This window comes from Echeneis naucrates, chromosome 2 (assembly GCF_900963305.1).
Source record: "Echeneis naucrates chromosome 2, fEcheNa1.1, whole genome shotgun sequence".
Taxonomy (NCBI): Eukaryota; Metazoa; Chordata; class Actinopteri; order Carangiformes; family Echeneidae; genus Echeneis; species Echeneis naucrates.
Genome location: NC_042512.1, coordinates 7296379 through 7323011, shown reverse-complemented (window position 1 = coordinate 7323011; position 26633 = coordinate 7296379). Strand labels below are relative to the sequence as shown.

At 42.8% G+C, this 26633-nt stretch overlaps 15 non-coding genes across 15 annotated transcripts; 9 read left to right on the top strand and 6 right to left on the bottom strand.

Annotated features, from left to right (window-relative positions):
- Positions 1-10: 10 nt before the first annotated feature.
- Positions 11-83, bottom strand: trnak-uuu (transfer RNA lysine (anticodon UUU)). The gene has a single exon. It is a non-coding gene; the product is annotated as a tRNA-Lys (tRNA).
- A 1173-nt stretch (positions 84-1256) lies between these two features.
- On the bottom strand, positions 1257-1338 carry trnal-aag (transfer RNA leucine (anticodon AAG)). Its single transcript has one exon. It is a non-coding gene; the product is annotated as a tRNA-Leu (tRNA).
- A 3700-nt stretch (positions 1339-5038) lies between these two features.
- Positions 5039-5110, top strand: trnae-cuc (transfer RNA glutamic acid (anticodon CUC)). Its single transcript has one exon. It is a non-coding gene; the product is annotated as a tRNA-Glu (tRNA).
- Positions 5111-5522: 412 nt separating this feature from the next.
- On the bottom strand, positions 5523-5604 carry trnay-gua (transfer RNA tyrosine (anticodon GUA)). The gene is given in 2 exon segments: positions 5523-5558; positions 5568-5604. It is a non-coding gene; the product is annotated as a tRNA-Tyr (tRNA).
- A 535-nt stretch (positions 5605-6139) lies between these two features.
- Positions 6140-6211, top strand: trnaq-cug (transfer RNA glutamine (anticodon CUG)). Its single transcript has one exon. It is a non-coding gene; the product is annotated as a tRNA-Gln (tRNA).
- Positions 6212-8123: 1912 nt separating this feature from the next.
- On the top strand, positions 8124-8195 carry trnap-cgg (transfer RNA proline (anticodon CGG)). The gene has a single exon. It is a non-coding gene; the product is annotated as a tRNA-Pro (tRNA).
- Positions 8196-8955: 760 nt separating this feature from the next.
- trnap-agg (transfer RNA proline (anticodon AGG)) lies at positions 8956-9027 on the bottom strand. Its single transcript has one exon. It is a non-coding gene; the product is annotated as a tRNA-Pro (tRNA).
- A 466-nt stretch (positions 9028-9493) lies between these two features.
- trnak-cuu (transfer RNA lysine (anticodon CUU)) lies at positions 9494-9566 on the top strand. Its single transcript has one exon. It is a non-coding gene; the product is annotated as a tRNA-Lys (tRNA).
- Positions 9567-10287: 721 nt separating this feature from the next.
- trnae-cuc (transfer RNA glutamic acid (anticodon CUC)) lies at positions 10288-10359 on the top strand. The gene has a single exon. It is a non-coding gene; the product is annotated as a tRNA-Glu (tRNA).
- A 2249-nt stretch (positions 10360-12608) lies between these two features.
- trnas-aga (transfer RNA serine (anticodon AGA)) lies at positions 12609-12690 on the top strand. Its single transcript has one exon. It is a non-coding gene; the product is annotated as a tRNA-Ser (tRNA).
- A 1486-nt stretch (positions 12691-14176) lies between these two features.
- Positions 14177-14248, bottom strand: trnaw-cca (transfer RNA tryptophan (anticodon CCA)). The gene has a single exon. It is a non-coding gene; the product is annotated as a tRNA-Trp (tRNA).
- A 1284-nt stretch (positions 14249-15532) lies between these two features.
- Positions 15533-15604, bottom strand: trnap-cgg (transfer RNA proline (anticodon CGG)). Its single transcript has one exon. It is a non-coding gene; the product is annotated as a tRNA-Pro (tRNA).
- Positions 15605-17173: 1569 nt separating this feature from the next.
- On the top strand, positions 17174-17246 carry trnar-ucg (transfer RNA arginine (anticodon UCG)). Its single transcript has one exon. It is a non-coding gene; the product is annotated as a tRNA-Arg (tRNA).
- A 5602-nt stretch (positions 17247-22848) lies between these two features.
- Positions 22849-22927, top strand: trnas-uga (transfer RNA serine (anticodon UGA)). The gene has a single exon. It is a non-coding gene; the product is annotated as a tRNA-Ser (tRNA).
- Positions 22928-24367: 1440 nt separating this feature from the next.
- On the top strand, positions 24368-24439 carry trnag-ucc (transfer RNA glycine (anticodon UCC)). The gene has a single exon. It is a non-coding gene; the product is annotated as a tRNA-Gly (tRNA).
- Positions 24440-26633: the final 2194 nt, after the last annotated feature.

Genomic DNA, 26633 nt, shown 5'->3' with positions numbered 1-26633 from the left:
GAAGCTGCATCACCTGAACAGGGACTTGAACCCTGGACCCTCAGATTAAAAGTCTGATACTCTACCAACTGAGCTACTCAGGCTTCCGAGTTTCTGCAAGAAACCACTTTTCTTTCAACTCTCCTGCTGTGAGGTGTGTTTGGGGACAAAGGTATTTTGATCGACTTTTGCCTTGGAAAAGACTAAAATTCCTTTCACATCCGCATGAACACACACGCCTGCCTGGTTCCATGGTGTAATGGTTAGCACTCTGGACTGTGAATCCAGCAATTCGAGTTCAAATCTTCAGGTGGAACCTGAATCTTAGCTGCTTAGATTGTAGCAGTTAAAGTGTCTGCCTTGTGAACAGGACATCCTGCATTCAAACCCCAGCAGTGGTTCACTTTCAGTGGAGTTCCTGCTCCACTGAAGAGAAATAGTAATTTAATGGTTGTTGCGTAGACTGTGTTGGTATCATCTTTCACTGCCTTCTGTAACTTTTGTTCACAGGGAGATAAAAATGCCTGAATTACACACCCTGCACAACACAGACTAACCTCAGGGGAACAGACTGCCAGCAAGGGCCCCTCAACACACCGGAGAAGCCAGAGTTCCCGGAAAACTCACACTCAGCTCACACTCAGCTGTGAACCGATCCACACATCACATCCACATCACCGGCCTTGATAATGATAACTGAGTACTGAGTGAGTTATCTGATCCTCTTAGATGAGTCCTAACTGGCATACTTTCAGGTCATGCAGATTACAGAGATTCTCCAACATGCTCTGTAGCTCCACAACTGGGAAACTTGGTCAATGAAAACAACCAATCATTGTTGCCATCTATTCACATTATAACAGGTGGATTCTGTAGTCTGCAATTTTGACCCACATTAAACTGGAGACCTCAGGTGAGAAAACTCCCATACTATTCTGAGGGTGCTCATCCTAAATTGTTGTGGAAGACGTCTGCGTAGGTTTTCAGTCATCCTGTTCTAATATGTCGAAGGAAGTTGAGGTAGTATCTGAGTGAGGTTCAAGCGCAGGTTTTTTTTTACCTACATTTCCAATATTCTCCATCCTCTTTCAACCACACCATGAAATATTGTGAGGTTGAATAAGTGTAAGAGTGTATTGAAATCATGTGGGGGAAGCGGAGAGCCGCGATTTTCACCCTGATAGAATTAAACATCTTCATGCACTCATACGACGAGTTTGAACATGTTTTCACGGGGAGACAATTAGCCGATTAGTTTTCATTGACAAAAAACAAACTGGCAGTGGTGGGATTCGAACCCACGCCTCCGAAGAGACTGGAGCCTTAATCCAGCGCCTTGGACCGCTCGGCCACACTACCACTGGTTGGATGTCTAACTTCATGCTGGATGTTCACCACCCACTTCTTCTTCTAACATTGAAGGTTTCAAATCCAGTGTGTATAAACAGCAGAGGCTGGTTTTGATCTCTCAACCTCTGGGTTAGTGGCCCAGCACGCTTCCACTGCACCACTCTGCTTGCTGCATTCAGGCTGTGGTGTCAAAGTGGGTGTGGTAGTTAAAAGGTACTGAGATTTCCACCTGCAGTGTATCAAATGACCACGAGGGGGCAGCTTGGAAAATGAAGTCAGATCTTATTGACGAGCATCAGACTTTTAATCTGAGGATCCAGGGTTCAAGTCCCTGTTCAGGTGCTGCAACTTCTTCCCAATGGCTGTTTTTTTGTCATCACATGCACATTTGTGTTCAGTCAGTAATTTGGTAGGATGACTACACAGGATAAATCACTCCAAGCTGAGTGGATATTTGAGAGATCAGATTGTTGCACAAGATAAGCACTTCCTGTGCAAAAGGCCACTCAAGGCAGAACCACTGATCAGTCTAACGTTCAGACCACATCTTTTTGACAACAAACATGACGAGGTGGCTGAGTGGTTAAGGCGATGGACTGCTAATCCATTGTGCTCTGCACACGTGGGTTGGAATCCCTTCATCATCTGTGTTCTGCTCACCTTAGTCTGTCCAAATATTCTTTCTCTTGTCATGATAACACTGTGAGAGATGTGAATTTGAAGCCTTCACTGTGGGACTTTGGAGACTTTTGGACCGAACATCCAGCATTAATGGCTGAATGACTGAAGATCTAACAGACACAACAGTGGTCAGGTCTGCATAATGTATGTTTACCTTGAAACACTGACAGGTTGCATCAACAGCAGGCTGCCATCCACAGTTCATCACTTCTATTTTAATTCCTTCTTCAAATCTTCATTTTTATCATTCAGTATGTTTTGCTGTGTTTGAACTCCTGAACGCTTTGATCTACAGAAAGAGCTTGTAGCATTAATTGTTCAGCAGCATGACTTGTCATGATACTGAGGTTGTGTCCTGTTTGGGGGTCACCACAACATCACACAACCACATGACTTCTGTACCAGATCCTTACATTGCTGACCCTCATTCTGAAAGCCGCCTGGGTGAAAAACAGGAATCCTCACTGCCAGACCACATGGGACATATTGGACTGTACGACCCAATGGAGCTGAACAGAGAGGCGATCCCTGATGATCACCTCACATAAGAAGCATGTCACATGTTTTTCCAACATGTTCTCACTCCCAATGTGTCAACAGGCTCAGGGAGCACCCTTTATTCGTCATTCTGGACGAGTTGGGTAGCCTGACTGACGAACATAGAACTCCCATAACGTTGGAAATTGCTTTCGGGCTTCCCCCCTAACTCTTTGCTGTCATGGTAACATGACGTTTCCTGTCATTTAAAACGTCATTAATGTTGTCATTTGGCTGTTTTATATGGTTATATTTATTAGGTTTTAGAAATTGAATATAGAATCCAATTATTTTATTGAAAACTATAACCCATTATAAATGAAGTTTTTTTCTATTTCAACAGTGAGTGACGTTTTATTTTTTTATTTATGTAAGATGGAAGATGGAAAGACAGCTAAACGGTTGCTGTGGCCGGACAAGGGGGCCGATTTTATTTAATTTCTGAACCATCACAACAACTTAATAATTAATTTTAATCATTGGATATTCCTCCTATATCATATTTGGTATCATATTGATTTTAAATGGGTACTTTTTTCACGAGCTTTTTTCACGAGCCCTGAGTATTGCGTTGCCAATGTCACTGCCTGATTTTTGTCTGTCAGGTGGAAGACTGGGATATCGATTCCCTGAGGGGCTTTGTCGATCTGACAGTAAGCTCCGGGTGTTGGCGTCCAGCAGGGCTGTGCTTTCTTCTCATTGGTTTGGTTGCCATCCACAGTTCATCACTTCTATTTTAATTCCTTCTTCAAATCGTCATTTTTATCATTCAGTATGTTTTGCTGTGTTTGAACTCCTGAACACTTTGATCTACAGAAAGAGGACATGACCTGACTGTGTGTCACATAAATGTATGAATCCAATCTGTTAAAGTGACGCTGAAATGAATCCTTGTAACATTAATTGTTCAGCAGCATGACTTGTCATGATACTGAGGTTGTGTCCTGTTTGGGGGTCACCACAGAGGAGGAGCTAGTGAGGACAGGCAGCATTATCAATGGCCTCATCCCATCCCATCTTTTTTTTCTACAACACAAATAAAATAATCTAAATTGGCTTTTATTTTGAAATGTTTGTAAAACTGCTCTTGTTCTTTCTGCAGCTCAAAGCATCAAGGAGCAGCTTTAGCAGCCCGGCTAGCTCAGTCAGTAGAGCATGAGACTCATGTCTCTGACCTGACCTGACCTGAAATAAAGATCAGTATATGCATCACGGTACCACTTTGGGTTCGTTTAGAGAACATGTGCTGACGGCTGGGGAATTAGCTCAAATGATAGAGCGCTCGCTGAGCGTGTGAGAGGTAGTGGGATCAATGCCCACATTCTCCACAAGACTTTAGCTCTTTGTTGGAGGGTGGGCTTTGGAGCCTTTTGGTAAACAGAAGCAGAACTGTTGTTGTGTATGGAGCTTTGACTGTTTCCTGAACACATCATAAACTTAAGCAGCTGCTCTCCTGCTCACATGTTCTTCACACCATCACAATATATCGATGGTGGACACTTTCATGTCAGTAAATCCACCGTGTTTTAAAGAAGTTCAGAGTGTTTCAGAGTTTCTGACATGGATACAGACAGACAGATCCAGTGTCCCAGAGAGAGAAGAGGCCCGCTGAGCTTTCATGTTCTTCTGTGGAAAAGACAGCAGAGACTGAGACACTGCATGCTAAATATAAATAAAATCACATACTCAACTACTTGTTTGGCTGTTATTGCATCATTCCATATTTGCACATGTCAGTTTCACATTTCGAGTGGTAGGGTGACAACTGAAAGCTCTGGATAAGTATTACTTAGATACGTTTTCAAGTTTTAGTGGGAAAGCAAACACATCTCTCAAGGAGTTAACCTTGAGTCTGGAGCCTTAGACCACCGACCATCCTGACATGTTCGTCCAGCTGCCAGTCTCTGATGAGGAAACAGAAACCAATGTAGAGGAAAGGGGCAGTGCAACTGTGCTAACATTAGCATGTAGTGTGAGGATGAAGTAAACTGTAAATCTCACTTTGAGCAATGTAGAACATTGTTTATTATTTGAAAATGACTGCACAGAGTTTTTGAATGATCAATCAGCTTCTCAGCTGCTCTGAATGGTGACAGTGAGGCAGCCTTTGTGTTTACATCTGAATCACATGTGATTTTGGAAATTCTTCAAAGCAGCTTCAAAGGAGGAGTTTCATTCTGTGAGTATTGTTACATCATCAGGCGATGTATCAAAGGCAGCAGCTCTTCAGACTCACAAGTGACACACAACTGTGAGGAGCACAAGTGTTGACCTCTCGCACCCTACACATTCAAACCCCAGCAGTGCTGTGGTTCATACTTTACAGTATGTTTTCAGTCAGACCTGCTGATCTGCAGTGATGGGCTGTGTGTGTTTATGGGGGGTGTAGCTCAGTGGGAGAGCATTTGACTGCAGCTCAAGAGGTCCCTAGTTCAAAGCTCACATCTCAAATCAAAAATCTCACACACTACAACATTTAGTGTCCGCACACTCCCTGATGGTCTAGTGGCTAGGATTCGGCGCTCTCACCGCCGCGGCCCGGGTTCGATTCCCGGTCAGGGAAAATAATTTTAACAGATATTGATAACGGTATCGGGGAAAAATTTCATATCGGTGCATCAGTAGTTTGAAGGTTTGAAGTCTTCTGTGTGACAGGCAGAGATACTGTCCACTATATTAACGAGGAGCAGGAAAGAGAAACATCATGTGGTGTGTGACTTCACTTCCTCTGTGGAAAAACAAACAGAGAATGAAGTTCTCTAATGTTCTGGCCTCTTTTTTTAACTCACGTCAAAACTTCACAATGAAGTTACGGTCTAGTACATAATTTGATTAAAATAACAAGTGTCCTGAAAACCACTGTCTTCAGATTTAGCTCCAGGTGGTTCTGACCACACCAGACGACCAGTCTGTCCACCTGCTGTCTGTAGGCAGACTCATCACTGTGCTGGATGAGGCCGATGAAAAAAATGGTCTCCTTCAAGCCGGATTGGAACCAGCAACCTAAGGATGATGAACAACTACAGTCCTCCGCTCTACCAACTGAGCTATTGAAGGTACAACACTCTCTGGATTGGTGCTGTGACTTATGTACTGTCCAACTTACAGACACAGGTCGATGAATGAGTCCTACATGAGTGAGTGAAGACCAAGTGAAGCTGCTGCTGGCTATCAGGAGGTATTTAGAAGTAAAATGTCCCCTTAAAACAGCAATTTTTAAGTTGTAAAGATTTTGCATGGTGATCCACACAGAGGAAGGCAGAGAGCATCCTAAAATACTCTGACCGTCCACTTCATACCATCCTAGTGGATCAGAGATCAATAATCAGCCATTGGTGGTTTTTCTGCTGCTCTTATTTTCTTTTCTTGTGGTTGTTTAAAAGGAAACTTCTTTACAAATGAACAGCGAGCTTGTACTCGGGTGATTTGTGTTTGATAGATTAACATCTGACTGTATCCTCATCTAACTTCCTCTACAGAAGTTCCATTCAAAGGACACAGCAGTCTCTCTGACCAATCAATTAACTGAACAGGCTTCATGTCTCCCTTTGGAACAGCCTGACGTTTTTTGGCAGAGGTGAAACACCTGCACGGTTCCATGGTGTAATGGTTAGCACTCTGGACTCTGAATCCAGCAATTTGAGTTCGAGTCTCGGTGGAACCTGAGTTTTACCAATAAAACACTGACAGTCCTGTAAAAATGTTGTTAATGCCAGCTTTGATAGGACAGTGTCAGCTCTGTGTTATTGATGCAGTTAAAAAGCTTTGTGAGCTCTTGACCTGTTTCGTGGCTTCGTTGGTCACATTTGCTCCCTTTGTGTCTGACAGACATGCTGCACCTTCCCATTGCTGGATGTACTCCTGTGATGTGTGTTGGCCAATTCATTTCAAATGTTTCTAAATCTGTCAGAAGGTCATTTGCCATCTGTGTTCTTTGATCTTATGGTTAGCACTGTGGACTTTGAATCCAGTCATCTGAGTTCAAATCTCAGTGGAACCTCTGCCATCTGATTCAGTGTGATAGTGATTAAGAATAACACCCAAAACAGATGCTCACCGACCTCTGTGGTTAGGTAAAGGTCCAAAGAGGATGTAGATCAGTGGTAGATGTTCATCAAAACAAAAGGCCACTCAAAGCAGAACCGCTGCTCAGTCTAACATTCAGACAACAAATTGACAACAAACATGACGAGGTGGCCGACGACTCTCTCCTTCATTGCTGATAGATACATTAATGTGAGCAGTTAACTATCCGTCTATTCACACACAGTCCAGGTCGCTGCATGCTGAGGTGGCAGAGTGTTTAAGGCGATGGACTGCTAATCTACTGTATCCTGTGTGTGGGTTCACATCTCATTGTCTTCTGTGTTCAGCTGTCCATGTTGCAGCCTGCTATTCTAGGTAGAGTAATCCTAAACGTCTGACTTCAGGTCCATATATCAATCAAACCTGTTGAAGTTTAATTCAAAGGTTATCTGGATGTGTTGTATCTGCTTTCAGAGTTGTTGTCAGGTCATTAAGATTAAATAAGGAGCTTACAACTCCAATACCAGTTAGTCAACAAAACATGATGAGCCAAGTCCACTGTGACAAATAACAAAGGATTTTCTTTAGCATAAAATAAACTGTCACATTAATGTCCTGAATGTGCTGTGTGTAAATAATGAGATCCTGGGTTCAAATCCCAGCAGTGCCTTGCTCCTAATGTTAGATGTTGTGGATAGAAAGGACTCATACATGGAGAGCACAAAATATAAAATACATTTGTCCCCAAAATACACATTACAGCTTTTTTGGTGCTTTTAGTATTTCCATAAACCTTTTGTGACTTCTAACTTCCCCTGCACAGTGTTTTATCATGAAGTCTTTTTCAGTGTGCTTCTAATGTGCAAATAAACTAAACTAAAGCAGACAGCAACAAAAAGGGAGACACACAGAGACTGAACAGGCTGATCAGGAGAACAGGCTCTGTGGTCGGCCTGACTCTGACGGTTGTTTGCTTTCATGGACCAAGTTTCCCAGGTGGGGAGCTACAGAGCATGTTGGAGAATCTCTGTAATCTGCACAGCCTTAAAATATGACACAGCTGAGTGCTGTTGTTAGGACTCATCTAGCAGAGAGGAAAAACCTTTTTTTTATGGCACAATCGCTAGAGGCCTTTTGCACAGGAAGTGCTTATCATGTTGTAACCTACAGCTGATGAAAATCCAAAGGTAGTTTATTTCTACAACATCTGACTTTAGCAACAAGGAACTGTTGGGATTTAAACAGGCTGCTTTAACCAGCCAACATACACAACTTGACATTCTCCATGTTTTCCTGTTAATCAGTGCTGCTGAAAAACTCCTGACCTGTCTCATCATTTTTCTGTTCTTTGGAGAACAAATTTAATCTGTCTACAAACCTGAAGACAGGGTCTGTTCCATGAACACGACATGCTGACGTTCTTCAGATTATGAGACTGACACACTGCCTACTGCACCAACGAGGCCTGGAACCCAGAGTAAGTAAAAGAGTGAGAAGGAGGAGAGCTGTCAGTGTCTCAGATCCAGGACCTTTATGTCATTGCAGCTAATGGCTCGTTGGTCTAGGGGTATGATTCTCGCTTCGGGTGTGAGAGGTCCAGTGTTCAAATCCCGGACGAGCCCTTAGTGTTATATTGCCAATATCTTCCCAAAGTTTGTCTCCTGTGAAAAGCGGTCACCACATTTCCATCTGCTCAACACAGCAACAACCACTTTGTCTTGTCCAGAAACTGCAAGCGAAAGCTCTAATACAGGAAGTGATGAGCAGGAACTCCACTGAGAGTGAAGCACTGCTGGGGTTTGAATGCAGGATGTCCTGTTTACAAGACAAGATGGCTGTCAATGGCTCGTTGGTCTAGGGGTATGATTCTCGCTTCGGGTGCGAGAGGTCAGACTGGAACTTTTCCTGTTGCAGCCTGCTATTCCTGCTAGAATTATCCTAAATATCTGCCTTTAAGGACATCGTGAACTAGCAGACAATTGGTCACCTGCCAAGATAAAAATATATATAATCACGCTGTGCACGTGCAAATGAAGATCATTATATGCATCATAATCATGGACCAGTAAAGATGGTGACAGATAGAACATCATGTTATGTCAGCACCACAAAAGTAGTACAAAGAAGTACCAAGATGTACAGAGGATCTGAAAATATTGTAAAGTAAGTGGGTGACCATCATCTAATCCTCCTACCAAAGTTTGTCTCCTGTGAAAAGCAGTCAATCACCAATATCCCTTCTCCTCAGCACAGCATGAGCCACAAAACTACCATTGCTCTTGCTTCAGTTACCAAGATACTGCAACTAACAACCAGACAGCAAACCTCACACAGCTCCATAGTGGAACAGTTAGCACCCTTATTGACTGAAAGGCAACAGATGGGCTCGTCCGGGATTTGAACCCAGGACCTCTCGCACCCTAAGCAAGAATCATACCCCTAGACCAACGAGCCATGTGGACTGCGGAGTTCATGACAAAAAAGTGGGAGGAGTCTTTGATCCCTTTGATGTCAGTAGAACCTTTGTGACATCACAGAATCAGCATCTCCTTTGAAAGAAACTTTGGTGAGAGTCATGATGGTCAGCCACGTACGTTGGGGGTATTTTCAGATCCAAAATACATCCCTGTCCATCAGAGTGGTGCTGCTACGGAGTGTTGCATCAGTGGCCACCATCACTTCAAATAACCCAAATGGGAAAGATCCTTATTGACAGAATTGTTGCGCTTTGCTACATCTGAACTAAAGATACAAATAAAATAATCTAAATTGGCTTTTATTTTGAAATGTTTGTATGGTGCAACTGCTCTTGCTCTTTCTGCAGCTCAAAGCATCAAGGAGTTGAAACACAGCATAATGATAAAAATAAACAGTCTGTATTTTTTGGAAATTTTTTGGATCATTTTTTGCAGCTTTAGCAGCCCGGCTAGCTCAGTCGGTAGAGCATGAGACTCTTAATCTCAGGGTCGTGGGTTCGAGCCCCACGTTGGGCGATAAGTCGTTTCTTTTTTTAGACCCAAACTTACCCAGCAGAACACTGCCTGGTTATGAGCAGGTTAAAAAGTACTGAGACTTCCACCTGCAGTCTATCCAACTGGTTGACAAAAACAGTCAGGATGGCCGAGCGGTCCAAGGCGCTGTGTTCAGGTCGCAGTCTCCTCTGGAGGCGTGGGTTTGAAAGGGTCATCTCTGCAGTTGTTCTCTGAAACCGTCTGTATCTGTATCGTAGAAGAAGTAAAAACAAATGGGAAAATAACACTCAGTAACATTTATGTTTGTTGTTGTTGCAACATGGAAAGACTAACACAACCACCGACGACGATGGGATTCGAACCCACACATGTAGAGCACAACGGTTTAGCAGTCCATCACCTTAATCACTCCGCCTCCTCGTCAGGTTTGATACTTGTCCTGGAGTCTCCAGGGGAGACTGCGACCTGAACGCAGCACCTTAGAACACTCAGCCATTCTGACGACAGAAGCTGAAAAATTTGCCCATCAAAGTGAGTCCAGTCATTCCAATACACAATGACCACGATGTGATAAGATCACATGGAGGCTCAGAGTTTGCACTTGCTCACACGTGTGGAGTGGACAAAACAGGTTGTCTACAGGTTAAGGTTTCACATTGGAACCTTCACTGTGTGAAAGGACAGATTTTCTTTCACCTCTACTGCTGTAAGGTTTTGGGACAAAGGTATCTTGCCTACACGCTCCCTGGTGGTCTAGTGGCTAGGATTCGGCGCTCTCACCGCCGCGGCCTGGGTTCGATTCCCGGTCAGGGAAATCACTGTTTCTCTTGTCCAGAGATTGCAATGATAATTTTGTGGTTCATGGTGTTGATGCAGAGACAGAACTTCACAACTCTCTGACAGAGAAGCTGGATGCTGCTGTTGTGCATTTAAACTGGAAAATAGTGAGATGATACCTGTTGTGTCATTCTTTATACTTGTCTATGCAGAGCGGTGAATTGGTCCATAGAAGTCTAATATATCATCGAAGCATGTTAAAGGAACTGAGGTTCTAGTCCCAACCACTAAATTCTCATTATTAACTAAAGCTGTGCCCCGTATAAGGCTCGAACTCACGACCTTCAAATTATGAGACTGACTTGCTGCCTACTGCACTAAATGTTTCAAGTAACCCAAATAGGAAAGTTCCTTATTGACAGCATTGTTGCGCTTTGCGACATCTGAGCTAAAGATACAAATAAACTAATATAAATTGGCTTTTATTTTGAAATGCTCTTGTTCTTTCTTTAGCTTAAAGCGTTAATGAGTTGAAACGCAGCAAAACATATTAAATGATAAAAGTATAAATACAAATACAATAAAAAATTGTACGGTCCATGGTGTAATCGTTAGCACTCTAAATCTGTCACTCATAAAAGTTTTAGATTTAATTAAAAAATTCAAGATTGTTGTGTGTGTGTGTTGTGCATGAAAAATCTGCATAAAATGGGAATATGATTGCTTGACAATCAAGGGTTAGGACTGAAAACACTAAAGCCTGTGGCTCCCTGTGGTGCAAAAAGAGAAAAGACGATTGTAGAGTTCTTACCTGAGCTCTGGTGAATATTTATTACAGGTGCTGCAGGAAGACAGAAGGTTGTTTCAAGACTCATGAGTGGCGAATTTACAGCATTTAGTTTGCATTTAGAGCCAGGTGATCAGAATGAGGATGCAACTTTAAGGAGGAGATTGGAGTTGTTCTTTGGGTATTCAGACAGGAAGTGTCATTTATTTAGTGTCATAACATGTAGCATGATTCTTGTGCTGGACGTCAGGAGTGAAGGCAGTAACTCCAACAGTTCCAATATGACCAGGACTGTGACAGTAAAACAAAGAAGCATGAAACCGGAACGTGTTGTGACAACAACAGACCGTTGTTGGCAGGATTTGGTTAAGTCCATCGCCTGAACCACTCGGCCACAACAACCACGCACACCAATGCCAGCATTACTCAGCATTTTCCAGCCAAGATATCTGGAGAGAATTGGACCTTTTGTTCACAGGGAGACAAAAAATGCCTGAATTAGCTGATTAGTTTTCCTTGACAAGAGACAAACTGGCAGTGGTGGGATTCGGGGACAAGGTGGCTGAGTGGTTAAGGCGATGGACGGCTAATCCATTGTGCTCTGCACGCATGGGTTGGAATCCCGTCTTCGTCGGTGGTTGCTTTAGTCCAGATCTTAGATCTTTCTCAAAGGTTTGAAGTGATGTGTGAGTCTCAAGAGCTGCTGCCTTTGATACATCACCTGATGATGTCACAGAATGAAGAGAATTAAATCCAATGTGTTTTAAAGAAGTTCAGAGTGTTTCAGAGTTTCTGACATGATACAGACAGACAGATCCAGTGTCCCAGAGAGAGAAGAGTCCCGACACTCCCTGATCTCACTGCGGGGTGGTCACGTGGTTCATGTCAGCCTGCTGAGCTGACCGGAAGAGAGCTACAACGGAGTCCTATGGGAGTGTGGCCATTTTGTTTGAAAAAAACTATCAATCAAACTAAATAGAAGCTGAAAACCTGCTCCCTGCTCTTCCTCCACCAATGCTCTGCTCCACTTCTTGTGGGCCTTCCTCTCCATATTTAACTTCCTGCCAGGAACTCAGAACTGAAGGAAATATTTTAAACATCAAATGAAAAATAACATGAAACCAAGTTTCCCGGTTGGGGAGCTACAGAGGATGTTGGAGAATCTCTGCAATCTGCACAACATTAAAATATGACAGTGTTACAGTTGGCTTTGTTTAAAGACAGCATGTATCCTTACTCTGTACTTTTCCACTGAACCTAAGTTTCTTTTTTTCACCTGTCCACTGAGCTCCTGTTACACAGTGTGTGTCCTTGAAGGTCCAGAATTATAAGATAACATTTATAGAACTGGTCTACAGACCCAGGTAGGTTTGGAGGTCTACCAGGTCCAATTCTCTCCAGATGTCCCCAAACACATGGTTTGTCATCTCCAGTGTAATTCCCTCAATGAACTCTGGGAAAAAGAGTTGGAAGCTGTGCTGGGAGCTTTGCTGTGTGTGGTTGTTGTGGCCGAGTGGTTAAGGCGATGGACTAGAAATCCATTGGGGTTTCCCCGCGCAGGTTCAAATCCTGCCAACAACGGTTAGTTGTTTTCATGGACCAAGTTTCACATGTTCCCAAGCATGATGGAGAATCTCTGTAATCTGCACAGCCTTAAAATATGACACAGCTGAGTGCTGTTGTTCGGACTCATCAAAGAGGATGAGTCCGAGTCCTGTGTACTGATCTAAAGATAAACAAGGCTAATCAGTTAATCAGTAGCCTGCAGGGCGGGGAAGTTGTCAGCGTCTCCACACCACTTTGGTGGTGTAAACTGATGTGAAAGCGCACATCGCTCTGCAGCTCTCAACAGCGGGTGCTGCCGTGAGCCCCATCCCAAAGCCCTCACCTATTCAATCTATTTATGAAACATTTCAGAAGCCAAGCAGTCCAAGGTGCTGCATTCATTCTGCGGTCTCTTCAAAGGGTGGGTTTGAATCCCATCGCTACTAATTACCTCTATTCCTCTGAATGTAACCTGTTTACAACATCAGTTGAGTGTGATGACTGAGCTCTTAGTGAAACACATCACAGGTTCTAGGTCTTCCACGTGAATGCCTTTTATAGCAGGCATTGCTTCTTAATGCTGAAATGAGAGATAAAAAGCGATGTCGGAAGTTTCACCGGATGTGCATTCTAAAGTAAAAAATAAAATAACATTCAACCACCACTCAAAAAGGAGGCAAACAACATGGTGGAGGTCATGAGAAAAAAGTGGGAGGAGTCTTTGATCTCTGTGATGTCATTAGAACCTTTGTGACATCACAGAATCAGCATCTCCTTTGATGGTTACTGATGGAACAGGAAAAGGTCAGATCCTGATATAATCTTGTGAATCCACAAGTATGCCTTTCTTTGTTTGTGTACCAACAGCCTGAGCTCTGGTTCTGACTTGTGTGGTGTTTTGTATTGATGAACCTCATTATTTACACACACAGCACAAGACACATTCCCCCTTCAGGAATTGAAATCCCAGTCTTCCACAAGACAGGCGGAGATCCTGTCCACATCAGGGTTTAGACAAAGAACATCCCTGTGTGGGCTTGAACCACCATCCTTTCAGATAACAGCCGAACACGCTGACCGATTGCACCACAGAGACATGTTGACCTTTCTGTGTTGCTGTGTTTCTGTTGATGGTGAACTCAAAGGTTGTCAAAGTTGTCAAATGGTATTGTCGTGGAGACGTGGAAGGTCGAAGGGTTTTTAAGATGATGTGGTCCTTTTGGCACCATCAGCCTGAGATCTACAGCACTCATTGGATCGGTTTGCAGCTGAGCTACATGACAGCCTGCAGCCACAAAGGCAGCTCGTCAACTTGGAGAGCAGCAGCTTTGATCTTACAGGGATTTGAAGTCGTCATCTTGTGCCTTCAGATGTGCAGTCAGAGATGCTAAGATAGTCCAATAGTCCTCCTTAAATTCTGAATTTGTCTGTGATGTGAAGAAATGAAATGGATCATCAGAAAAATACTTCCTGCGGCACCACAGAGTATGTGAGGGTTTACCAAAAGTGCAAACAGATGATCTGACCCTGACGTGAGTTGAACACGCAACCTTCTGATCTGGAGTCAGACGCGCTACCATTGCGCCACAGAGTCTATGGTAATGAAGCACAGGAAGTACAGGAAGTAGGAGCCTCTTTCTCAGAGCACACAGAAAAAATAAGATTTTCTATTCCAACAATATATGTGATGTCCTCGCGTATGAATGAATGTTTCACTGATGCAGATTTTTACAGAACAACATCAACAACTCATAACTCCACAACGAGACTGTGTGACGTCACTGGAGATCAAAGGCATTTCCTGTCTTTCATTGATCTCCAACATGACACAGATGCATAAGTCACACTATCTCACGTTCGCTTCAAATGGATGAGCGCATGCGCACAAAGTCGCACAGAAATGTCCCTGGACTGATCATTGTAACTTTGTGTTATTGTTGTGTCTGATAAGTTAAGGACCATAAACTTTCTATAAAAGTGGATGAGTAGGTTAAAAAGTACTGAGACTGTCTCTCTCTGTCTTTGTTGTCCCTGCTATTCTTCATATTTGATCATAAAATCTTGAAGGTCATAATGACAACAAGCCCTCTTCTTGCTTACAGAAGACTCAACTATTTTAACACACATGGGGATCAACTGAGAGAGACTCATTCATTCAGAGACACACTTCACTATAAATACTAGAGATGCTGGGGATTGAACCCGGGGCCTCATACATACAAAGCATGCACTCTACCACTGAGCTACAGTACACAGGAGTCAGCTCAGTTTTTAGTACTGTGACATCATCAGGTGACATCATCAGGTGATGGATCAAAGGCAGCACCTCTTCAGACTCACTTCACTTCAAACCTTTGAGGAAGTGGGACACAATTCTGAGGAGCACAAAAGTTCACTGAGAGACAGACTGCAGAGAAACTGGCAGTACTGAACAAAACATCCTGCATTCAAACCCCAGCAGAGCTTCACTCTCAGTGGAGTTCCTGCTCATCACTGAAACAAGCTGATGAAATCATCACTTCCTGTATTGTGTCCTGTACTTCTGACAGAAGCTGCTTTTCTTTCCTCTGATGCCAAAAACCAGGGGCCTTTACATCTTCAGTCTAGCGCTCTCCCATGTTAGCACAGCGGAATTAGCTCAATGGGCAGGCTGCTGGCTTAGTATGTATTAGTATCAATAAGTCTTGTCTTGTAAACAGGACATGTTGCATTCAAACCCCAGCAGTGCTTCACTCTCAGTGGCGTTCCTGCATTACAGCTTTTGGTTGCAGTTTCTGGACAAGACAAAGTGGTTGTTGCTGTGTTGAACAGATGGAAATGTGGTGACTGCTTTTCACAGGAGACAAACTTTAGGAAGATATTGGCAATATAACACACAGGGCTCGTCCGGGATTTGAACCCGGGACCTCTCACACCCGAAGCGAGAATCATACCCCTAGACCAACGAGCCATTAGTAGCAATGACATAAAGGTCCTGGATCTGAGGGAGCCACAGGGAGCACACAGGCTTTAGTGTTTTAAGTCCTAAATCCTTTATTATGAAACAGTCAAATTCCCATTTTATGTGCCTTTTCAACATTGCATAGTGCATGAATGAGTTTCCTGGTTTGATCCCGGGTTTCAGCATCAGAGGTGGACCTTGTTTTGACCTACTTTTCCAATATTCTGCCTCGTCTTTCAACCACACCACAACCACATGAAATATTGTGAGGTTGAATGCTGCACGCTGACTGGTTGTGTGTCCAAATGGCTTCAAAGACATCTTTCTGCCATTCACTCCTCCAAACCTTTGGACACAGCTTTGAGCTTTCTCACAGGTGACACAGGTGTCATTATTTCAGTGAAGATGTATGTGATATGTTACAAACAGTTTCTACTAACAGTTAGTTGAGGAATCAGCTGAATGAGGACAGATGTGACTTAAAGCACAACAAAGATCTTTCCCAGAAGGCCCTCAGACAAAGAAGCTGGGTAACACCACAGACTGTCAGGAGTGGTATTTGAACCCTCAATTCCAGAGGAGACTGTCACCTGATCACAGCACCTTCTACAGCTGCTATCAAAAGGCTTGTTGGGGAAATCCATCCACGGTTTTAATGTAGGACTATTCATCTACCTGTGTCTACCTGAGCTTCATTAACAGTGTGCACTCGATGGTAACTGAGGGATCAGAGTGTTGGAGAGCAGAACTCTTTCCCGTGCTTCAGATACACTGTTTGGTTCTGAGCTGATCATTAATAATCAATCAATGAATGACCAATAATCTTCACAGCTGTTCTGAATGGTGACAGTGAGGCAGCCTTTGTGCTTACATCTGAATCACATGTAATTTTGGAAATTCTTCAAAGCAGCTTCAAAGGAGGAGTTTCATTCTGTGAGTATTGTGACATCATCCACAAAAAAAGAAAGAATTTTTGCGCTGTAAGAAGATACCACCTTTCTTCAAATAGCTCAACCAGCTGAGGCTTGAACTCACAACCTCAGCAAGTTACTGTCATATAAGAACCACACACTGGCCGATTGTGCCACGCTTCTATTAACACACGTCACAGGAGCACATCCAGCAGTAGAAGGTTCAGGTTTGAACCAGTTCGAGGGATCTACTTTCCTGTAGCTTACTTCCTATCCAGCAGGACTGACAGCTTCATGTGGGATTCTCACAGAGATGATTCAAACCTGATCACAGTGATCAGTATGGATATACAGTATGTTTGCTGTCAGTGGAGGAAACTCTCAGACAGGACTAATAGTCATGTTTGGGATGTTCCTGGATTTGAGTTGAATGAGTGTAAATTCTCTCTGATTTTAACACACGTTAACATCATGGACCAACATGGATCGTTGGTCAGATTATGAGACTGACACGCTGCCTACGAGGTCTGGAACCCAGAGAAAGTAAAAGAGTGAGATGGAAGAGAGCTGTCAGAGTTTCAGTATAAACATACATCATACAGCCCTGACCACTGTTGTATCCAGGCAGAGCTGACTGACTGACAACGGGACATTACCAAGGCCCAGTGACCACGTGGCCTAATGGACAAGGCGTCTGACTTCGGATCAGAAGACTGAGGGTTCGAGTCCCTTCGTGGTTGGGCAGCTGTGTGAAGGTGAACAGACTAAACTGTGTCCATTTTACAGAAATCAGTGAGGTTTTTCAGATCTCCTCCACAGAAGGTGGATCTGATCTCAGGTCATGGCCAACACTGACCTCTGCTGCTTGATGCTGCCTTCATCCTGATGAATGTTGAAGCAATGAAATATGACAAGAACAGACACTAAACTGACAACAGGACATTAAAATGGGCCACACTCAGACCCCACATGGCCCAAAGGACAAGGTGTTTGACTTTGGATCAGAAGACCGAGGTAAAGATTTATGTTCACAGAGATCACAGAGAGTCTCTTGAACGGCTCTTTAATATGAATGATGGGAACCAAGTCACAGCCCCCCCGCCATTTTTCTATTGGTGCCTCTGTGCCAGCAAATAAAATTTTGTGAAGGATGACAAAAGAAAGACACGAAAGGTGAACTGTGATGGCAGTAATCAAGGTGTGAACACAGTCTGGCAACTCTTCAGGGAAATACACAGAACAGTCTGTCTTTTCTGGACATGTTTGGTGTTTCTAACACAACACAGCTGCTTGTTAACTTTCTCCATAAATGCTTCTCTTTGGGGTGTCCTGCTCAGAAATTCAGTAAAAAAAAAATATGATGATTTGCTATTTTAAATAGATTTCTTGAGATCAGCTCCAACAACACAACCCTGATCCCTAATCACTGCAGTTAACAGTCCTCTCATCATATGCTAACAGTCCTCATGAATTTAAGAGGATCGTTGTCTGATCATTCTGTTCTTCAAACTGTTACCAAGACCACAGAAACTTCCTGCTGAAGGAGGACAACACATTTATTCAACAAACTGGAAAAAAGTCCAGAGTCACAATTAATTATCCAACGTGTTTGTTGACTTGATTCACTTGGATTCAGTAAATGCTGCTTGTTGGGGCAGCGTTAACTGACAAAGACAATAAAGAAGTAAAGAATCAATGTCTTCTAACTCAGATCACATCAGTCAGAGACACTGTTGATTCCTTTCTGCATGAGTGTTTCTCTTTGGGGTTGTCCTGTTTGCAATTTGGACAGAATGTTTTATTTATTTATATTTATTTTTTTAAATCAGCCAAAGTCATGAATTTGTCATAAACATTTCCCGAACATGATTCATGATGATTCATGATTCACGCTGCTGTGTCCTGGTATGAAGCACAGTGGTTCTGTCAATGTGTCCTTTCTTTCTTCTTACCTTATGTTACCTTAACTGTTAAATTCAGGAATAGCTACTTTTTGTTTTTTTTACTTTTTTATTTATTTCCACCGTTATCTACAGTCATGCTAATTCTCAACTGTACATATATTCTTACTGGCTCCTTTTGTAAATATATTCATACATTTTATTTTTTACTTCATCTTTTATCTTTCTTATTTTATAATTATATTTTGTACCACAGAGTTGTCTTTAAAGTTTGTTATACGTTGTGTATGATGGCAATAAAAACATTCTAATTCTAACTCTACTTCTTTGAGGTTGCTCTGGTGGAAATTTGACCCGTTTTTAATGATTTCTTGAGATCAGCTAAATCTATGAATTTGTCATCAACATTTCTGCAACTGAAGAACAGACTTGTGTTTTCAGAGCAGTAAGTGCTATTTGTTGGGGTGAAGTTTGTGATTTCAAATGTTTTTCATTCCGTCCAAGGATTAACCAGGACAGAGAGTTTATTTAACAATTTGGTAGGAGAAAAGTTTTGGTTGGAATAAAAACAACAACAAAGATGGCCATTTTGAAAAGATTTGTTCAGATCAGCTGCAGCAACATTAATCACCAGAGTTAGCTGTCCTCTCACCATATGCTAACGGTCCTCATGAATTTAAGAGGATCGTTGTCTGTTCCTGATGGACTAAATGTGTTCTTCATTACAAACCATTACCAAGACCATTGAAACCGCCCAAACTAAGTAGACAGGGAGCTGTGGGAGTGGTTTCATTCAGGTATAAGATAAATTCAGGTAAAAGCCTGAAAGGGAGCCCATTGGAACTGCAACACAACTGGGAAGTGGCTGCAAAGACTCTTTGGAGGAGATCATGTGAGGTAAAAATTTGAGCTCAATCTGACTTCTATTCTCTTTGCTCTCTTTTCCCCTTTCAGGGTTAATTCACAAAAACTACATTAATTCTTGGAGCCATGTTTTCTTCAGATCTAACTCGGATCACTCCAATCAGAGGCATTGATGAAGTCTTTGTGCATAAGTGCTTCTCTTTGGGGTTGTCTTGGATGGAATTAAAGTTTTGATAGATTTCTCAGCTAAAATCAGCTAAATTCGCGAATTTGTCATGAACATTTCCCGAACTGACGCACAGACTTGTATTCTGAGAGCAGTAAGTGCTATTAGTTGGGGTAATGTTGGTGATATCAAAAGCCAATCACAAGCAGATGAGGTTCTATCAATTTTTGGGTGGTGGGGGTTAAGAAAGTAATTTGAACGTCACAAATGTTACCTTAACTTGAGCACTGACTTGGCTGTTGAATTCAGTAAGTGCTACTTGTTGGGGCAGTGCTGACTGACAAAGACATCTTAGAATGCATCACTGATCATTTCAATTAGAAAGACTGATGACGTCCTTTTGTACAAGTGCTTCTCTTTGGGGTTGTCCTGGATGGAGTTAACCAGTTTTGATAAATTTCTTAAAAGCAGCTGAATTTGTCATCAACCTTTCCTGAACCAAAGCACAGACGTGTGTTCAGAAAGTAGTACATGCTCTTTGTTGGTGCTGTGTCAATGAATAACACAAATTTGAATCTCTAGTTTTGGTTGGAATTGGAATTGGAAAACAAAAGAAAACAAAAAAAAAAGCAAAGATTCCCATTTTGAACAGATTTGGTCAGATCAGCTGCAGCAACACTCCCCTAATAACCAATCACCACAGTTAGCTGCCGTCTCACCATATGCTAAAGGACCTCATGAATTTAAGAGGATCGTTGTCTCTTCCTGATATGAACCATTGAAACCGTCTCAACAAAGTAGACAGGTGGGGGTGGTTTCATTCAGACACAACAGGGAAGTGGCTGCAAGACTCTTTGTGGGAGATCATATGTGAGCTATTTAACCCGGATCACTCCAATCAGAGACACTGATGAAGTCTTTGTGCATAAGTGCTTCTCTTTGGGGTTGTCCTGGTTGGAATTTGGACAAAAATCATGAGCAATGCCATTCCTTCTCCGCCAATCACCCCAACCGCAATTGCTATCAATGATATGGGGGGTGAGGGTGAAGAAAGTAATTTGAAAGTCACAAATGATACCTTAACTTGAGCACTGACTTGACTGTTGAATTCAGTAAGTGCTACTTGTTGGGGCAGTGCTGACTGACAAAACCAACGACATCTTAGAATACAATACTGACCATTTCAATTAGAAACACTGATGCCTTTTGTATCAGTGCTTCTCTTTGGGGTTGTCCTGGATGGAATAAAAAAAAAAACAGTTTTCTTCAGATCAGTTGAATGAGTCATCAATATTTCCCGAACTGAAGCACCAACTTGTATTCTGAGAGCAGTAAGTGCTATTAGTTGGGGTAATGTTGGTGATTTCAGAAGTCAATCACAAGGACAGCAGGTTCTATCAATTTTGGGGTGGTGAAAGGAGGTGAAAGGAGAAAGCAATTGATGATTCAACAACATCTTCTCTTTGGGGTTGTCCTGGTTGGAATATTGAGGAAAAATTAGTTAGCAGGATTAGTTGTGTAATGTATTAATTTGTCATCAGCATTTCCCCAACTGAAGCACAGACTTGTGTTCTGAGAGCAGTAAGTGCTATTAGTTGGGGTAATGTTGGTGATTTCAGAAGTTTTCCTTCCTTTACCCATTTCCCATTAGACTCTTAGAATCTAACTCAGACTACCTCAATCAGAAACGCTGATGAATTCTTTGTGCAAAAGTGCTTCTCTTTGGGGTTGTCCTGGTTAGAATTTCAACAAAATGATTCCCATTTTTAACAGATTTCTTCAGTTGAAACAACACTACCCTAATCACTAATCACCAGAGTTAGGTCAGAATTGAAGCTTAATGTGACTTAGCCAATTCAATGAGACATTGATGACTATTTTCTCCATGAATGTTTCTATTCTCTTTGCTCTCTTTTTCCCCTTTCATTGTTAAATGGCAAAAACAACAGTAATTCTTGGAGCCATGTTTTCTTCAGATCTAACCCGGATCACTCCAATCAGAGACACTGATGAAGTCTTTGTGCATAAGTGCTTCTCTTTGGGGTTGTCCTGGTTGGAATTTGGACAAAAAAGATGAGGAATGTCATTCCTTCTTTTCTTCAATCACCAGGACAGCAGATATTATCAGTGATATGGGGGTGAGGGTTGAGGAAGTAATTGAAAGTCACAAATGTTACCTTAACTTGAGCACTAACTTGGCTGTTGAATTCAGTAAGTGCTACTTGTTGGGGCAGTGCTGACTGACAAAGACAACAACATCTTCTTACAATACAACACTGATCATCTCAATTAGAAACACTGATGACGTCCTTTTGTACAAGTGCTTCTCTTTGCAGTTGTCCTATGAGCAGAGTGGCGCAGCGGGAGCGTGCTGGGCCCATAACCCAGAGGTCGATGGATCGAAACCATCCTCTGCTAATGGCTTTTTAGCAACAGCTAGCTGTTCACTATCCAAAGTTTGTCGTATTTGAAGATGACATCATGACAATAGTAACAATGCCATACTGAAGCTGAAGAGGGAAGATCTTCAGTCTTGAAAACAAACTTCAGTATTAACTCCCAGCAGTTTTCCTTAGCAGTGGAAGTAAAGCAAATTTCAAATGTTGTTTTAGTGCTGAGTACCCAGTCTGCATCCTTCGAACTATTCACTTTTTTTTTTCCAAAGCTTAGCTTGCATGCCAGCCCAGGGGAATTAGCTCAAATGGTAGAGCGCTCGCTTAGCATGTGAGAGGTTGTGGGGCTCATCTGCATAGCAGTGAAAATTTGTTCAGGTCGCCATCCTACAGAAGATCACCAAACTGCTCGTACAACCACAGGAGGATTCCATGCAGACACCTCGAGAGATTCCTTGACAGGTTGTATGCACTGGCATATGAGGATATGATGTTTTAATGTGGTTTGAGTTAAAAAAAAAAAAAGTGTGACATGGAACAAAAAGGTAATGACGACTGCAGGAGTTTTTCAGACGACCCTTTTCTTGCAATAAACTTCGCTATAGATGAGTTGAATCATCCTGAAGCTCTAACGAATTGCTGTAATAAACAATTTAACTATCGAAAATGATTCTGCGACCGAGCCCCCCGTCTCTCCTCATTTCTCCTTCTCCACCAGTTGTTTCACACACAGAATGTTTGAATGCCATAGACATTGCTTCTTAATGCTGAAATGAGAGATAAAAAGCTATGTCGGAAGTTTCAAGGTGCAAACATTTACAAACAGTTTGTACTAACAGTTAATTGAAGGAATCAGCTGAATGAGGACAGATGTGACTGTCACAACAAAGATCTTTCCCTCAATTCCAGAGGAGACTGTTACCTGAACACAGCACCTTCAAAAGTCCACAGCACTCTGCTCAGCTTTTTTAGTTTTTTGTGTTTTATTTTGTGTATTTCTACTTTTCGTGTGGCTAATGTCGTTGTGGCCGAGTGGTTAAGGCGATGGACTTGAAATCAATCGTTTCCCTGCGCAGGTTCAAATCCTGTCAACAACGGTTAGTTGTTTTCAAGGAGCAAGTTTCCCACTTAGAGAGCTACAGACCATGTTAGAGAACGTCTGTAATTGGCACGGCATTAAAATAGTGATATAGTGAATAGCTGAGTGATGTTGTTCGGACTCATCTAAGAGGATCAGAGCACTAACTGGTGCTCAGTTTTCATTATCAAGGTCGATGATAGCGACACACTTTTAGTTCCACTTTCGGGGGAGAACTGCAACACTGCAACAGTGTTTCTGCAAACAAGGCAAGAGAAGAAGCCTGACAAAAAATTTCAGATCATGGAAATTGATATAATGCATCATTATATAACTTTCATTCCCTCCTTAACATTGTCTCACAATGAAGAATACATGGAAATCACTTTTAGGGCAGGGGTCAGCAACCTGTGGCTCCGGAGCCATATATATATACAGGATGAGGCCGTGCCAAGGCCGTATATATATATATATATAGCAGCATCAAGACTGGGTCCTGCTGTCTTACTCAGGCTGAACTACAGCGTCTATTCACGGGGGCTTTGACCTGCTCCGTGTCCGACCTGGGCCGGTGCACCCCTCCTTAGACGACCTGGTGATCCCGGGCTCCCCCCGGAGCACCATATCGATACCGAACTTAGTGCGGACACCCGATCGACATAGTCCGCTGCAGCCCAGAGCTCCTGAGCTCAAACGCTCCTCCAGCCTCAGCCTCCCGGTAACTTGGATTACAGGCGCGCGCCACCGCACCCGGCGAGGGACACACTTCCTGATGGGGCTTTTAGCCTTTATTGCAGTGACGTCACCAAAAGGTATGGCAATTTCACCCGGTGGTGAAATTCATTAAGAACGTGAAGAGTTTGAATTCATTGATAAATAATAGAGTCTAATAATGTGGAAATGAAAAGTCTGATGCTTTAAGTATTCCCATAAACCTTTTGTGACTTCTAACTTCCCCTGCACAGTGTTTTATCATGAAGTCTTTATCAGTGTGCTTCTAATGTGCAAATAAACTAAACTAAAGCAGACAGCAACAAAAGGGGAGACACACAGAGACTGAACAGGCTGATCAGGAGAACAGGCTCTGTGGTCGGCCTGACTCTGACGGTTGTTTGCTTTCATGGACCAAGTTTCCCAGGTGGGGAGCTACAGAGCATGTTGGAGAATCTCTGTAATCTGCACAGCCTTAAAATATGACACAGCTGAGTGCTGTTGTTAGGACTCATCTAGCAGAGAGACAAACCTTTTTTATGGCACAATCTAGCACAAAGGAACTGTACCACTTCAGGTCCATTCAGAGAACGTGGCAGGCTGGGTGACACCATCTGTGTGACTTCATCACCAGAAATTAAAATGTCTAACATTGATAAAACCGCAGCAGCACAAATAAGAATTTTTACAGCGCAAAAAAACGGTACCATTTCGCATCCATTCGGAGTGGATGCTCACCGTTTCGCATGCAATGGTGGTATAGTGGTGAGCATAGCTGCCTTCCAAGCAGTTGACCCGGGTTCGGTTCCCGGCCATTGCAGTTTAACTGTGTGTCTACAATTTAGCTTGAGATCCTGTAGATCTCATGCCAATGCTGCCCAACTGGTCTACAGACCAGGAGGAGGATGAAACCGTTCTATCTATTCAGCTAAAGTCGGTCTGTTACAGTAGATACACACCCACACACATTAACATATTCTAAGAACAAGTCATGGACAGTGGTTGGCCTGTCCATCACCCTGGTTACTGGCCAGTTATATTCAGTTTACGCCAAGTTCGTGGGTTCAAGCCCCATACTGGCCACATGCAACCTCTCAAAACTTGATTTCTTCTCTCTCTCCTGTCTGTATGAAACCCCATAGACTTCAACACACTCTGACTTCATTTTCCAACCAGTGGAGCCGCCCCCCTGGTGGTTATTAGATAGACTGCAGGTGTAACACCGGGAAAGTGGATGTGGTGGTTAGAAATTACACAAAACTCCAGAGGACACTGCAAACTGAACGTAACGAGCAGAGTGGTGCAGCGGAAGCGTGCTGGGCCCATAACACAGAGGTTGATGGATTGAAACCATCCTCTGCTGTTTATACACACCACATGAGATTTTCAGCAGCACTGATTAACAGGAGAACATTGAGAACTCTGTCTGTCATATCTATAATATTGATCGTTGTAACCTACAGCTGATGAAAACCCAGAAGTACTTTTTTTCTACAACATCTGACTTTAGCAACAAGGAATTGCTAGGAGACATGAAGACTGTGCAGTTAAGTGACTGGTCAGAGAGAATGCTGTGTCCTTTTAATGAAACTTATATGAATTTAACTCAACAACCTTAAACTTTATCAATGAGACACTGAACCCAGGATCTCCTGTTTACTAGACAGGCGCTTTGACCAACTAAGCCACAGCACCACTCTGATGTACAGGGATGTATTTTGGATCTGAAAATACCCCCAACATACGTGGCTGACCATCATGAGTCTGAACAAGGTTTCTTTAGCATATAATGAACTGTCACATTAATGTCCTGAATGTGCTGTGTGTAAATAATGAGGTTCATCAAAACAAAGTCAGAACCAGAGCTCAGGCTGTTGGTACACAAACAAAGAAAGGCATACTTGTGGATTCACAAGATTATATCAGGATCTGGCCTTTTCCTGTTCCATCAGTAACCATCAAAGGAGATGCTGATTCTGTGATGTCACAAAGGTTCTAATGACATCACAGAGATCAAAGACTCCTCCCACTTTTTAGTCATGACGTCCACCATAGAGTGCACACTGTTAATGAAGCTCAAAACACAAACGTAGTCATGCCAGATACCTTTGAGTTCTGCCAACAGAAGCAACAACAAAACTGGAACTACTTTTCACTGCTATGCCGATGATCCCCTCCTGTTTGTGCCTAACAGCCGTGACTATAATGTGAACCACTGAAGGGAAGAAGATGCATCGCCTGAACAGGGACTTGAACCCTGGACCCTCAGATTAATCATTCCAACTTGGCTTGTTGGACAATCAGCCATTTCCCAGCCAGGGGCTGATACTGCAGGTCATCAAGACTGTTAAAGGATCTGAGGTTCTAGTCCCAACCACTAACTTGTGATTATTAACAAGTCAGTGCTCAGGTTAAGGCAACATTTGTGACGCTCAGATGTTCTTAATCCCCACGTCCCGACCATTGATAAAACTTGCTGATTTGAAATCACCAACACTACCCCAACTAATAGCACTTACTGCTCTCACAGCACAAGTCTGTGCTTCAGTTCGGGAAATGTTGATTCATGAATTTAGCTGATCTCACAAAGAGAGAGAAGCACTTATGCACAAGAATCCATCAGTGTCTCTGATTGGAGTGATCCGAGTTAGATCTGAAGAAAACATGGCTCCAAGAATTAATGTTGTTTTTGTAAATTAACACTGAAAGTGGAAAAAGAGAGCAAAGAGAATAGAAGTCACATTCAGCAATTTTTAGTTAGTGGACAGTATCTCTGCCTGTCACGCGGAAGACGTGGGTTCGATTCCCCGACGGGGAGAGCACATGTGTTTTTCTATAATATGTTATTAACCAGAGCGATAGAAGTAAAACAAAATGGCCACACTCCCACAGGACTCCGTTGTAGCTCTCTTCCGGTCAGCTCAGTCGGCTGACATGAACCACGTGACCACCCCGCGGTGAGATCAGGGAGTGTCGGGACTCTTCTCTCTCTGGGACACTGGATCTGTCTGTCT